Source organism: Felis catus, chromosome A2 (genome assembly GCF_018350175.1).
Source record: "Felis catus isolate Fca126 chromosome A2, F.catus_Fca126_mat1.0, whole genome shotgun sequence".
Lineage (NCBI taxonomy): Eukaryota > Metazoa > Chordata > Mammalia > Carnivora > Felidae > Felis > Felis catus.
Genome location: NC_058369.1, coordinates 20,338,882 through 20,353,195, shown reverse-complemented (window position 1 = coordinate 20,353,195; position 14,314 = coordinate 20,338,882). Strand labels below are relative to the sequence as shown.

General features: G+C 41.4%; 1 protein-coding gene across 3 annotated transcripts in view; it reads right to left on the bottom strand.

Moving 5' to 3' along the window:
- Nucleotides 1-14,314, bottom strand: part of RAD54L2 (RAD54 like 2) — a 111,498-nt gene that overhangs the window by 95,556 nt on the left and 1,628 nt on the right. The window contains exon 2 of one of the 3 annotated variants that reach the window (XM_023249176.2): nucleotides 13,402-13,546. The exons of 1 other annotated variant lie outside the window; for it this stretch is intronic. The gene's annotated coding sequence lies outside the window, so the exon portion shown is untranslated. The remainder of the gene's footprint in view (nucleotides 1-13,401; nucleotides 13,547-14,314) is intronic. One more of the 3 variants, XM_023249178.2, reaches the window with a different exon arrangement.

Sequence of the window (14,314 nt, the reverse complement as noted above, 5' to 3'; positions counted from 1 at the left end):
TTCCTTTCTCTGTCTCTGGCAGATATAACTAGTACACCATGAGTCCTTCTCTGCTGTGCTCAGAAATGGACTTGATACCAATCTCTATGCAATGCTCCCCATAGTCTATATGCCCCTAATGAGAGCCACTGAAAGATAAGTGGCATCATCTGAATTCCCAATTTAAAAGGAACACTGGTGGCTGTGTGAAGGCAAGGAAATTAGGCAGGAAGCTGCTATAACACTTGGCAAAAGGTGGGGACGCCCTGAACCACAGTAGTGGCAATGAGAAAGGAGAAAAGAGGAAATATTAGAGACTAAGAAGAAAAAAACAGTAAGGGTTCAGTAGTCCACTGGAGCCCCATGAGGGCAGCCTTACTCACCACTATCTCCCCAGCACCCAACACAGTCCTTGGTACACAGGAAGGGCACCATAAATATCAACCAAATCGTTAAACGTTTCATCAACATTCTCTCATCGTATCTTCACGACAATACCATGAGGAAAGTAAGGTTATCCCCATTCCACAAAGAAGAAATCTAAGGTTTAGAGAGGTTAAGTGGCCTGTCCCAATTTTACCCAGCTAGAGAGTAGTAGAATTCAATTTCAACTCAGACTTCTAACTCCAGACTCCAAGCTTTTATCCATGGCCCAGGTTTCCAGCTCAAACAATGGTGCAGATAATAGTGTTGTTAATAGGGACACCTGGGTGGCCCAGTTGGTTAAGGATCTGACTCTTGATTTCTTTGGCTCAGGTCATGATCTCACAGTTCCTAGGATCGAGCCCCACGTCAGGCTCCACGCTGACAGCATGGAGCCTGCCTGGGATATTCTCTCTCTCTCTCTCTCTCTCTCTCTCTCTCTCTCTCTCTCTCTCTCTCTCTCGGATATTCTTTCTCTCTCTCTCTCTCTCTCTCTCTCTCTTTCTGCCCCTTCCCTACTCTCTCTATATAAAGTGTCGTTAATGGTAAAATCCCAGAAATATCTGGAAAATGAACTGGGGTCAGAAAAACAGATTTGGGTGTTCCTACCATATTCAGGTAGCTGAAGCACCAATATGGAAGAGACTCAGGGAGTATGTGTAGAAGGGAAAGGGTAGCCAAGCATGGGCCAAACCATGAGGGAGTAGAGAATAGCAGCCTGCACAGAAAGTCTGAGAGGCAGAGAAAGAACCAGCCAGGGAAGTACACTACCAGGAAATACATCAGCAAGATGGGCACAATCAAGAGTCAAATGCTACAAAAATTTCAGATATGGTGGGGTCACTGGAACCACAAAGATATTTAGGGAAGGGATTCTAAAAGGAGTTAAAGGCTGCCTGGTGTTTCCTAAACCTGGTGTTTTCAGGGCATCAGAATCTGAAGAGCTTATTAAAAATACATAGTTCCCCAGTTCCCACCAATAGTGATCTTGTGTAAGTGACTCAGTCTCATTAAGCCTCCATTTTCCCATCTCTAAACTGCAAATAATAGCATCAGCCTCATAGTTTTATTCTGAAGACTTAACATGCTTTAAAGAAGTCCTACACATGATTACGACCCTATTTGAAAACTGGCTTTTAGAAACCTCAGATACAGGAACCACACAAGGATTTTTAACTGGAGAGAGAAGGGTGAAAGGCAATCCTTTCAGAACTGCAAAGGTGAAAGAATGGAGGGAAAAAAATCAGCTGTCACAATCCAGGACTAGATCTGGAGGGCTTAGGTTAAGAGGAAGGCAAAGAAACCAGAAAGAATGGAGCAAGGGTAAGGCACTACCAAGGAAAACTCAAACAATTGCTGGACGGGAAGGAAAGGGAGGAATTAAATAGGACTCTGAGGCTTGAAGTCTGGATGACTCCAAAGAACAAAGGCATACCTTCACCCAAATCAGGAAGAACAACAGAAGGATAGCTGGTATTGGGAAGGGAAAAATGAAGAAATTCATGCAAGTTACTGGATAAGAGATGAGTGAAAATAAATGCCAAAAGAGCCAACTGGCAGTAAATGTGTTTCGGACAGGAAAGCAGTAAACCAATTAAGAATATGGGGGGCGCCTGGGGGGCGCAGTCGGTTAAGCGTCCGACTTCAGCCAGGTCACGATCTCGCAGTCCGTGAGTTCGAGCCCCGCGTCAGGCTCTGGGCTGATGGCTCAGAGCCTGGAGCCTGTTTCCGATTCTGTGTCTCCCTCTCTCTCTGCCCCTCCCCCGTTCATGCTCTGTCTCTCTCTGTCCCAAAAATAAATAAACGTTGAAAAAAAAATTTTTTTTAAAGAATATGGTCTCTAGGGGGCATGGTTGGCTCAGTTAAGGGTCCAACTCTTTTTTTTTTTTTTAATTTTTTTTTTCAACGTTTTTTATTTATTTTTGGGACAGAGAGAGACAGAGCATGAATGGGGGAGGGGCAGAGAGAGAGGGAGACACAGAATCAGAAGCAGGCTCCAGGCTCTGAGCCGTCAGCCCAGAGCCCGACGCGGGGCTCGAACTCACGGACCGCGAGATCGTGACCTGGCTGAAGTCGGACGCTTAACCGACTGCGCCACCCAGGCGCCCCAAGGGTCCAACTCTTGATTGATCTCAGCTCAAGTATTGATCTCAGGGTCGTTGAGTTCAAGCCTCACATTGGGTTCCATGCTGGGTGTGCAGCCTACTTTAAAAAAAAAAAAAAAAAAGGAGGAGGAGGAGGAGAATACGGGCTCTGAAAAAAAAAAAAAAAACCACAAATAAAAAATAAAAAAGAATATGGGCAGGGGTGCCTGGGTGGCTCAGTCGGTTAAGTGTCCAACTTCGGCTCAGGTCATGATCTCAGTTTGTGGGTTCGAGCCCTGCATCGGGCTCTGTGCTGACAGCTCGGCTGAGCCTGTTTCAGATTCTGTGTCTCCCTCTCTCTCTGCCACTCTGCCACTCACACACACTCTCTGTCTCTCTCTCTCTAAAATATAAATAAACATTCAAGAAAAAATTTAAAAAAAATTAATGACTCTTTGTTTCAGTTCAGGTCATGATCTCACAGTTCGTGAGTTCAAGCCTCATATCGGGCTCCTTGCTGACAGTGCAAAGCCTACTTAGGGTTCTCTCTCTCCCCTCTTTCTCTGCCTCTCCCACATGCGTGTGCACACACTCTCTGTCTCAAAAATAAATAAGCTTAAAAAAAAAAAAAAAGAATATGGTCTCTAAGATGATATGGCCTGAGTCAGAGTCCCAGCATTGCCGTTTTCTATCTAAAGGACATTAAAAGGGGAACCTGGATGGCTCTGTGGGTTGAGCTTCTGACTCTTGATTTAGGCTCAGGTCATGATCTCACAGTTCCTGGGACCAAGCCCCACCTCAGACTTTGTGCTAAGAGCATGGAGCCTACTTGGGATTCTCTCTCCCTCTCTCTCTGCTCCTCCCCTGCAAGCACTTTCACACACAAACTCTCTCAAAAAAAATAAACATTTAAAAATAATAAATAAATAAGAAGTTACCTAATTTCTCTAAACATAGGTTTCTTCATTTATAAAATGAGAATAGTAATATGCATATCTCATATAAGATTATTTTTTAAATTAAGTGAAAAAATAGCACATTGCCTAGCATATGGTAAGTTAGCTTTCAATAAATGTTGATTATCTTTAGCTACTCCATGATGACAACAGTGTTAACAGCAATGCTTTGGAGAAACTAAGTCATATTATCCAAAAGTCAAAAATTTTCCCAACTCTGAGACAGGACAGGAAAGGAGAGGATTCTTTGAATTTTGAAATCAAGGAATTAGTGTCTAAATTAGTACCATTACTACCATTTCACAAGCTAGGCCTTCTTCATTCTTGACTATTTAATTATCACATCCTTTGAACTCTGGGGTTTAAAAACATTTCTGTAGGGGCGCCTGGGTGGCTCAGCCAGTTAAGCATCTGACTTTGGCTCAATAATGATCTCACAGTTCGTGAGTTCAAGCTCCACATCAGGCTCTATGCTCACAGCTCAGAGCCAGGAGCCTGTTTGAGATTCTCTCTCTCTCTCTCTCTCTCTCTCTCTCTCTCTCTCTCTCTGCCCCTCTCCTACTCACTCTCTCTCTCTTTCTCAAAAAATTAATAAACATTAAAAAATTTAAAAAATTCTATAAATGTTCTTACCTTGAAGCAAAGTCCACTTTAGTTCAGTCACTTATTCAACAAGCATTTATTGCAAAACTATTAGCACAATGAATTATGCTAAATACTGTATGATGAAAAATAATATACAACGTAAATGTGGTAACTGTACTAAAGGGGATTACAAACCAGAAGGTAAAAAAAGAAAAAAGAAAAAAGAAAAAACTTATGCAAATATCTGAAGTACCAGGCATATTGTGAAATGTCACTGATATACTGCTAGTCATGAGAGTCAGAGGAGGGAAGACTCACTTCCAATATGGATAAAACTGTCACCTGAACTAAGCCTACCAAGATGGTCATAATTTCAATGGCCAGAACTCAGGGGAAACAACATGAACATAACCAAAGGAAACAATGTGAATATAGATGCAAAGGTATGTTCCAGGAAGAGCCAGGAATCAAGACTAACTGAAGATCTAGCCATGAGGTAACCAGTCTTATGCTGAGGACAAATGAGAGAGAAGAGCCACAGGGTAAAGCCTGGATTTCCTGGGACAGGCCAGGTGGGGAAGCCAGAAACTTGTCTGGGGAGCAGAATGGTGGCTATGGTTCCATATATGTTGAGTAGGACACTTCTAAAACCACCTCCTCACAGCTGATAGGCTTTTAAAGCTGGATAGGACTTCAGACTCTAACTCAGCCCTTCTGTCCTTCTGACCGAGGACACCAAGACCAAGAGAGGTGACTGAATTGCCCAAGCCATGAAGTTAGTGGCCAAGATGTAGCTGCAGTCCTGGTCTGCAGACTCAATTCAGTGCACTTTACAGTAATTCCCCTGGTCAGACAAAAATGTCCAAAAGCCAGGAAGAAATGTGGGTTTACTGCTTGATGAAGAAACAAGGGTTATAGAATTGAGTCACTTAGAGAGCCTGAGGTGGTGGGAGTGGAAGAGCTAGGTCTCTGAGGGCCAGGATACAGAGGGAATAGAAGGAAAACAACAAACCTGGGTTACATCCATATCCAGGGGGACAAAAGGAAGGACTTTTACAAAGGCACATCTGAGAGGAAGGCAGAGAATTAAGACAGTGCAGAATCCTAGAAGCCAAGGTCAATGTCTCCTCTTCGGCTAAAACACACATGTTCAAAAAATATCTGCTGAATGAATGAATGGATGAATAAAGACAGAGTGAGACAAAATATGTTTGCACCCCACGTAGGTAAAGCACTGTACTAAGCACTTTATGTGGGAGTATATGAGATAATCTCACAACAATCTGATGAGACAGAATTATCATGATTATCCTCACTACCATTCAAGAGGAGAAAACAAACTTATAAATTGCCCAAGTTAAACAGCAGGTATCAGAGTCAGGATTAAAAATCAAGTCCTCACTATCTGGGAAATAGTGTTAATTTTTAGTAGGGTAGAAAATGGCAGGGTAATGATGTTTAAAAAAACCCCGAATGTTCTTATTAGTAAGACATATACACTCAATGACAATGTCTGAGATTTAGCTTTAAAACATACCCACAACAGGGGCACGTGGGTGGCCAAGTCGGTTCAGCTCAGGTCATGACCTTGCAGTTCATGAGTTCGAGCCCCACATCAGGCTCTGTGCTGACAGCTCAGAGCCTGGAGCCTACTTCAGATTCTGTGTTTCCCTCTCTCTCTGCCCCTCCCCTGCTCGCACTCTGTGTCTCTCTCTCAAAAATAAACATTAAAAAATAAAATGAGGGGCGCCTGGGTGGCTCAGTCGGTTGAGTGTCCGACTTCGGCTCAGGTCATGATCTCACGGTCCGTGAGTTCCAGCCCCGCGTCGGGCTCTGTGCTGATGGCTCAGAGCCTAGAGCCTGTTTCAGATTCTGTGTCTCCCTCTGTCTCTGACCCTCCCCCGTTCATGCTCTGTCTCTCTCTGTCTCAAAAATAAACATTAAAAAAAATTTTTTAATAAAATGAATAAATAAACATAAAAAAAAATTTAACATACCAACAACAACAAAAAAGTGAGGAGGACAATTGAAAGAAAAAATTGGGGAAATGCTGATAATTGTTGAAACTGGGTGATGGGTACATGGGGTTAATACACTATACTCCCTGTTGCTGTATATGTTTGAAATTTTCCATAGTAAAAAGTTCATTCATGCGTGACTTCCCTCCCTGCAAAGACGGTGGGGAGTGAGAAGTTGGTCAAAACAAGGGAGAACAAACATCCAGAAGAAAAAATGTCCCAACAACATGGATTTCACCTCAGAAATAGTGTTCAGGAGACACATAAGACCAGAAGCCAGAACACAAAACATTAAGACACATAGATAAAACAGGTGGTACGGAAATGGCAGTAAAACTGCATTTTAGATAAGAAACAAGGATAGGAAGGAGACGGCTAGGGTAGCATGAGAGGCCCAGAACTAAGTAAAGTTATTATGGTTCTACCTTGCATGTAAGGTAAAAACTAAAAGGGGAGAGAACAGGAAGATGCTAGAAAGGAGACACCGATTAATCAACTAACTAATTAATTGATCGATAATATATGAAATAAATACATGAAAAGATGCTCATTCTCCTCAACAAGAAAATGTTATCTAGGCTTCAAACAAATTAGTTACATAGGCTTCAAATTGGCAAAGATTAAATATATTGATAATGTTCAGTGCTAAAGAAGAAAAAATATCTTTTTAAAGTTATTTGGTAACGTCTAGAAAAACTTTATTTGTTTATTTATTTCTGAGAGAGAGGGAGAGAGAGAAACAGAGTGTGAGTTGGCAGAGGGTGGGGAGGGGTGCAGAGAGACAGGGAGTCATAGAATCTGAAGCAGGCTCCAGGCTCTCAGCTATCAGCACAGAGTTTGATGTGGGGCTCGAACTCACAACCCATAAGATCATGACCTGAGGCAAAGTCAGATGCTTAACTGACTGAGCCACCTAGGTGCCCCTATTGCTAGAAAAATTTTAAACATGCATACATTTTGTTTGTTTTTTAATTTTTTAATGTTTGTTTATTGTTGAGAGAGAGAGAGACAGAGTGCAAGCAGGGGAGGGGCAGACAGAGAGGGAGACAGAATCTAAAGCAGGTTCCAGGCTCTGAGCTATCAGCACAGCACCTAATGCGGGGCTCGAACTCACAAACCATGAGATTATGACCTGAGCTGAAGTACCATGCTTAGCTGACTCAGCCACCCAGGCACCCCAACATGTGTATCCTTTGACAAAGAAATTCTACTTGTAGGAGTTTGTCCTAGGAAGTATACAATGTATATAAAGATGCATACAATGTATACAAAGAGGTGCATTGTGTATATATATATACGTATAGACATACACATACACATACACATATACATACATATATATATATATATATATATATATATATATATATATATACACACACACACATACACACACAAGGATGCTTGTTGCTACAAAGACAGAAACAAATGTCTGTCACCAGGGGACTAGAAAAGTTGATACAATGCAATATAATACTATGTAACTATTAAAATATATGATAGATACATGTACTAAACAAGAGAAAATGTTCAAGATAAAACCATTAAGCCAAACCACAAAGCATTAAGAGACCTAGATAAAACAGGTGGTAAGGATATATAGTTATGTATTAGTTATATACATATTGAAAAATATTTGTAGAAGAGTAGCTATATTGTGATCCCATTTCTGTAAAAAGGAATTACTTACCTCTCTCTTTCACATACATTCACATTAGTATACATAGTAGAAAAAAATGTGAATATAGACTGAATTCTTAATGGTGATTAACACTGAGACATGGGATTCTGGTTTCCTTTCCTTACTTAAAAAATGCCTGAATTTTACCGTGCTCACATATTACTGGTATAATCAGCGGGGTGGGGGTGGGGTTAAAAAGTTAAGGACTTTCCAAAGCAAGAGACTCTGAGCAATGAAAGTGTCATGATACAAAGACAAGGGGGAAAAATAGGGAGCACAAGCCTTAAAGTGAGGTCATGGTCAAGAATGAGGGAGAGGGGAGCCCGGGGCTCAGTTGGTTAAGCATCCAACTCTTGGTTTCAGCTCAGCTCATGATCTCACGGTGCCTGGGATTGAGCCCTCCCCAGAGCCTGTTTGGAATTCTCCCTATCCCTCACTCTCTGTCCCCACCACCATGTTCTCTCTCTCTCTCATTCTCTCTCTCAAAATAAATAAAGAAACTTAAAAAAAAAAATGAATGAGGGAGATGGAGGGCAGGTCTAGGGCCTAAGGGAAAAATGAGCCTTGGGGCAGTGCCTGACTGGCTCAGTCAGTGGAGCTACAACTCTTGATCTTCAGGTTGTGGGTTCAAGCCCCACACTGGGTAAAGATTACTTTAAAAATATAAAAAATTAAAAATTAAAAAAAAAAAAAAGAGAGGCACCTGGGTGTCTCAGTCAGTTGAGCCTCTGACTTCAGCTCAGGTCATGGTCTGTGTTCATGAGTTAAAGTCCCATATCAGGCTCTCTGCTGTCAGCACAGAGCCCACTTCGGATCCTCTGTCTCCCTCTCTCCCTGCCCTTCGCTCACTTATGTGCAAGCTCCCTCTCTTTCTCTCAAAAATAATAAATATTAAAAATAAAAAACAAAAGAAACAAAAATTTTAAAAAGAAAAAAAAGAAAAAATGAGCTTTGGGAAACATGCAAGCAGTTGTTATGGGAATGGAACCCTAAGAAGGCAGCACAGGAGCACCATGAGGGTCAGAGCTCGACTCAACTGAAGCAGTGGGAACTGTGGTCAGTCAACACATCCCATTTTCCTGATTCCCTAGAAACACTAAGCAACCTAGGGTTAACAAAAGAAGCCAGAGGTGAAAGTTTAGGGATGGCAACTGGCAGAACAGACAGTATACAAAGTCAGGCAGGCAAAGGGTTATCAGACCCAGGGAAGGCAGCACTGAAACTGGGGGCCATGGCAAACCAGCATCCAAGCTGAGGTGGGTTACACAGTGGGGAAGAGAAAGGTGGAGAAACGGTGTGGGGAACACAGTGGAACTGGAAGGCACAATGAGGGCAGAGAGCCTGAGCTCAAGTCAGAATCACATCTAAAGAATTCTTTCCCACATTTTCTGGGGTCCAATTTCTATATATCATTATGTTAGGAGGAAGACCACTACTAGTGTCAAATATTGCAAAAACCATTTCCACCTGATTCTGGGTTTTTCCCTTGACCAATAAGTGATGTGTGAGGACAGTGGGGCTCCACTCCCTCTAGGTTCCTCCCCCATTCAGCCTCTTCCAGAGTTTCCAGGCAACTGTTAACAGAGCAGATGCTCTACTCCCTGCGTGGCACTACATTCTTTGTGGGTATCCTTTCCTAGCCAGAAGCCTGGAATAAGGGGTAACTGTTCCCCCAAACTGAAGCCGTAACAATATCCTATAAGGACATAAAAGGGGTCCTAAACTTAGGATCAGAAAACCTAGAAGCTTTTCTTCTTAATGGCTTTGTGCACTTGAAAGCAAGCTACTTCACTTTTGTGTTTGTTTCCTCAACTGTAAAATGGGGCTACCTGCTTCACAGGGTTGTTGGGAGGGTAAAGTAAAGGAAATGTATATGAAAGTTATGAGCTGTAATACCATACATGTGCAAGGTATACTTATAAAGCAAACATTTTCATTTCTGCCTATGTATAACTTTCACTGATGATGTTTTAAGACCATAAGTGGGCGCTAGTAAAGCCAATGTGCCTATGCTGGCTGAAATGATTTTTGTTTTTATTGCTTCTAACCTACATTACAACAATTTCCTTCTCAAAATCTCAACACTGCTCACAGAATATCTTCAACAGTTGCTTGCCGCATTTAATGTGCCTTATACTTTGTTTCAGTTTTCCTTATCTCATATCAATTTTTACCTTTAACTACTTTTCATGCTTTCCTTTTCTGCAGTATGTTATATTTGTCACCTGCATGAAAGAAGACTACATTATATAGGCTTTAATAAGGTTCCTCACACTTGGCCTTCAGTGGGATTCTTATGTGATCTGATCAACCATGAAAATTTAAATCAATTTAGATAGTACACCCTCAAGTTATCTTACCACAAAGAAGAACCAAGAGGGTGACTTATGAAATTGGCACAATTCCATAATTTCTAGGTTAGTAACTCAGAACACATAGCCTCCTAACAAAGAATTAATTCATCAGTTCCAGTTTTAGTACAGGATTAGGCTAAGCAAAGAACTAGTACAGATAATTTCATAGTCACTGAGTTCAAATTCCTGAATGAAGTTTGAGCAACTAATCTTATAACCTGAAAATGGCGACACTGAGCTCAATTCCAAAAGGTCCATCAGCCGGTAAAAGTCACAACATCCTGGTGTTAAATTCGTTACCCACTCCCAGGCTGGCCACTAGCTGTCTGGAGACTTTGTGACCCAAACTGACTAGTCACTCTTCTTCGTGCATGAGGACAAAGCACTCAGAGCAGTAAATGGCCAAAGGAAGATCTAGATAATACCAATGAAAAACTTCCATTTTTTCCAAATGAAACTTTTGCCAGACCCACAGAAAGCAAGTAATAGCGCCCCCAGCCTGAAAACTATGAACATACGGAATAAGCAACACATTTTCAATCAAAATAAAGTATTGCTTTTAACAACCTGTAAGTGCAAAGGCAGAAGCACTGTTTCAGCCAGGATCAGACACAGCCTGAAAATCAGAATGCTCATCACACCACCAGCTCCACAAGGAATGATTTCCTGTCACTTCATATGCAGAGGTCATTCATTTGTTCATTCCACAAAGATTTACTGAGTAGCTACTCAGTGCCAGAGATGGTTAGGTATTAGGATATAAGGATAAATAAGACAAGGTCCTGCTCTCACGCAGATTACAACCTAGCCTGTAAAACACACAAATATACCAAAAGTTAAGAGTACAGTGTACAGAGTAATTATGAAAGAAGCTTGGACAGAACTGCAATGGCCAGATAAAGGAGAGGCATTCAGCTTAATCCAGAAAGAATCAAAGAATCTTTTAAGAGATGGTGGTGCCTTAATTCCTGGTAAATGTAAGACTAAGAGTCAGAGAATCACTAGAATGGGAAAGAAAGTTAGGAGAGGAATAGCTTCAGCATGCTGGGATGTTCAAGGAGTTCACTGTAACTACAGCTTCAAGTGCCAGAGAAATTGTGGCAGAAGAGGGACTAGAACGAAGACACAGGAGTGGCTGAGTCTAAAGGTGAGATGTTGAAATAGAGACATACTAGGATCTAGATGTTCACAGTATTTTAAGGCTAAAGGAATATTATTTACTTTTAACAGAAGTTAAAGACCAGCCACAATGGAGGAGGGATTTGACTAAGGAAAACTGGAAGAGTTGTAGGGCCGGTTATTTCTAATTACTTCTATCTGGCTTATACTTATTCTTACTTTTCTCTTGACTTCTTTTTTTCCTCCCATAGGGAAAAAATAAAACTGAACAATTCTGTAACAAAGGCTGTCAACCTTCTGTTCATCAAAAACTTTCTGAACAGAGTGCTATATTCTATCAAAATACCCCAAATTAGAGAAAGATGACAAATCTCTCTAGCATCTGGAGCCTTCCTAGCAAAAAGACCAAAGCCAGGTCTCTGATAAGACGAAAGCTAGAGAAACATCCTGACCATGGGATACACAGAACATGATGCTGCCTGTCATACTCTAGCAGTGTAAATGGGAATGCTTACAGTTCTCAAAACAAGGACATGCCAAACAGTTACCTCCTGGCTTCTCCATAGAAACTGCCAGGAAAAAAAACCTACCAGTGCCAGGAATGACCTTGGACTTTATAGTGTGTACTCCTGCCCACCAGTACTAGATAAAGACTACCTCGGCAATTCTCTCACCTGTCCAGAGTACAAACAGGTGCAGACAGCAGGCTGCCTTCCTCACCAGACAAAGAAACTGAGCCCCTCATCCATGCACAGCACCTGGCTATGCTCCTACTACTAATACTACTGAAAATAGTGCCCCCATTACTACTTCTAACTACACTAACAGCTACTAAGAGCAAGACACTACTACTAACAGCAAGCACTGACTACCTACAAAGTACTAGGCCTTCATCTTCAGTCCCCAATACAATCTGCAGAGAAGGTTATACTATCCTCATTTTACAGAAGGAAAAAAATAAATAAATAAAACAAGGCTCAGAAAGGTTAACAGCTTACCCAGGTCAAAAAGCAAGAAAGAAGTAGAGGTGGGATGACTCCAAAGACCATGCCCTTCCTATTGTACTAGACACCTCAGAATTTTCCTACATAAAGCAAAATCACAGGGCGCCTGTGTGGCTCAGTCAGTTAAGTGTCCGACTTCGGCTCAGGTCATGATCTCACAGTTTGTGGGTTCGAGCCCCGCATTGGGCTCTGTACTGACAGCTCAGAGCCTGGAGCCTGCTTTGGATTCTGTAACTCCCTCTCCCTCTCTGCCCCTTCCCTGCTCAAGTTCTGTCTCTCAAAAAATAAATAAACGTTAAAAAAATTTAAAAAAAAAAAAAAAAAGCAAAAACTCTAAGGCTTCTTTCCAAGAGTTTCTGAAGTCAATCCATTTGACTAAGAGGTATTCAAAAACACTTCTTTCAGCAATCACTTTGCTTTTAAAACAACATATGTTGGGGCGCCGGGGTGGCTCAGTTGGTTGAGCGTCCAACTTCGGCTCAGGTCATGATCTCACAGTTTGTGAGTTCGAGCCCCGTGTGGGGCTCTGTGCTGGCAGCTCAGAGCCTGGAGCCTCCTTCGGAGTCTGTGTCTCTCCCTCTCTCTGACCCTTCCCCGCTCATGCTCTGTTTCTCTCTGTCTCTCAAAACTGAATAAACGTTAAAAACAAAAAACAAAAAACAAAAACAAACAAAAACAAAAAAACATATGTTGGGGCACCTGGGTGGTTCAGTCGGTTAAGCTTCTGACTTCCACTCAGGTCATGATCTCACGGTCCATGAGTTCGAGCCCGACATCAGGCTCTGTGCTGACAGCTCAGAGCCTAGAGCCTGGAGCCTGCTTTGGATTCTGTGTCTCCGTCTCTCTCTGCCCCTCCCCCACTTGTGCTCTGTCTCTCTATCAAAAATAAATAAAATGTAATAATAAAAAATTGTTTTTCAAAACAACATATGTAAACCATTTTTTCTTTTCTTTGATCAAGTGAACATTCTAGACAGAAAATGAAAGATATTTTAAAGAATTTATCATGTGAGTGCCTTGGACTTTTGGCCAAAATATAAACACAGAGAGAGAAGAGAGCAAAGGACAGAATTTCATTCTACTAGATCAGAATGGAGATTAACGATTAAGGCAAAAATTTTTTTTCAAATATAATTTACATTATATTGTATGCAGTGAAAACCAAGAGGCAAGCAATTTCAAATAGACTGAGCCTTACCTCAATCTTATTCCTCCTGTTCTAGGGGACAGCACTCCAAGTGATCAGCAGACACTCCCAGCCTACATACAGTGAACCAGACAAAGGGGGTAAGCAACGCCTTCATGCTCCCAAACCACAGTGGAAAGGAAAGTGTGACGGCTTCCTGGGGAACCCAAGCACATATACAGTATTTATAAATCACTATTCACAAACACACACAGAAACAAAATGTTACCTGTGGTTTGTCTACAGAAATACTTAAAGTTAACAGGGGTATTTAAATTAATGCAAAAACAATCCCATACTAATGTGAACACATTATAGCTCACCTTTTTCACGAAAATACATGAAGACAATCAATTTTCACTAGTCAGAATTAATACTGTATAAAAAACTTCATTCAGCAGCTTTACCAATTAAAAGCATAATATACCTGAACCACTTCTTCTCTCACAGACCTATAGCCACTTCCGAACTAAGAACTACTATTAAAATGCCAAAAATATCACCATTGTAAAGATGCCCAACACAGTACCTGTCATAATTCAACAGCCCCTTTATGAAAGAGTTAACTATTTAAAATATAAAAATTTAAAAGAGACAGAAATCAAGGGACATACAGGATTTTTTAAAGATTAAGGGGGGAAAACCAGAACTATTAGTACAACCTACAGATAGTCAGAATTACCTCACATTTCACTGAAAATTTATAGACTCCAACTGGGCAGTACCTCTTAACACTCTAAATAAACTCAGAAGGTGCAATGGTCTGATATTGCCATTTGTTGTATAGAGTTTGATACCTCATCTACAGACAACACACCAACTTTGCCTGAATGCTACACACAGAGCTCTGGTGCACAGCTGCAGGCCTCAGAGCTGGAGTTTGCACACTGCCTTCAATAATACAGATGAGACACAGTGTGCAGAC